Raw genomic sequence first — 1319 nt, 5'->3', positions numbered from 1 at the left:
TTTATCTGTTTTGTTTTCATTATTGGTTTCTAATTTAATTCATTTATGATTAAGCCACACATTCTGTATGATTTCATTCTCTTAAATTTATTCTCTGAATATGCTACATTTGGGTGAGTGTTCCTTTGTGTTTGGAAAAATAATATGTATTTTGTTTTTGTTGGGTAGTGCGCTCTCTTTGGTATTGTTAGGGTGTTTTTGTTTGTTTTGTTTTTTTTGGTGAGATCTTGTATGACTTATATTGTTTCCTACCTAGAAGTTCTATCAGTTGCTGAGCATGGTGGGCAGGTGTCGAAATCCCCAACTGTAGTGGTGGATTTGTGTATTTATTCTTTCGGTTCTATCAGTTTTGTTTTATGCATTTTGAGGCTCTGTTGTTTGGTGTTTATAAAATTAGTAGTGTTGTATCTTTCTGTTGAATTTATTCTTACATAATTTCTTTGTTTCTAGAAATTTCTTTTTGACCTGAGGTCTACTTTACCAGATACTAATATAGCCACTTTTGTTGTCAGTGTTTACTTGGCATATCTTTCTATTCATTTACTTTCAACCTCCCTATAGTATTGAACTTGAAATTAGTTTCTTCCAAATAGCATGTGGTTGGTTCATGTTTTTTAATCTACACTGCCAGGCTCTGTCTTTTGATGGATGTATTTAAGTCATTTACATGTAAGAGAAAATTATTGATATGTTAGTGTTCAAGTTTGCCATTTTGTTGTTTTCTTCCTGTTCTTTCTCTTTTCTTGCTTTTTTGGAGTTACTTAAAAAATTTTAGGTTTCCATTTTGATTTATATATAGTTTTTCTTAGCTTTTTTGGTTGTATCATTTTCTCAATGGTTTTTCTAGATATACAATAATATGTGTAGCTTATCACAGTTTACATATGCAGCATTTTATCACTTCTAGTAAAATGTGGAAGCTTCACTTTCCATTTAGGCACCTTTAATGTAACCTAGTATTGTGGCTTTTGTTTCATATTTCATATTCATTGACTATGATTTATACAGCTCTTGAGAAGGATTGTCTTTTGTATTTATCCATACTCCTGCAGTTTCTGTTTTTCCTTTTTCCACACTGCTCACAAGGTTTAAAAAAAACCATTTTCTACTGTTTGAGTACTTTCTTTTACCAATCTTTAAGTGTGTATCTGCTGGTTTCCAAATACTTAAGTGGTTTTTCTTGGGGGGGGGCGGGTCTAAAATATCTTTATTTCCCCTTGATTGTTGAGCAGTTTACTGGATATCAAATTCTGGGTTGCTGTTATTTTCTTTAAGAACTGAAAAATAATTGCCCCACTTCATTCTGGCTCTAAGATTTC

The sequence above is a fragment of the Phocoena sinus genome, unplaced genomic scaffold (assembly GCF_008692025.1).
Source record: "Phocoena sinus isolate mPhoSin1 unplaced genomic scaffold, mPhoSin1.pri scaffold_34_arrow_ctg1, whole genome shotgun sequence".
NCBI lineage: Eukaryota > Metazoa > Chordata > Mammalia > Artiodactyla > Phocoenidae > Phocoena > Phocoena sinus.
This window is presented reverse-complemented; position numbering follows the sequence as displayed.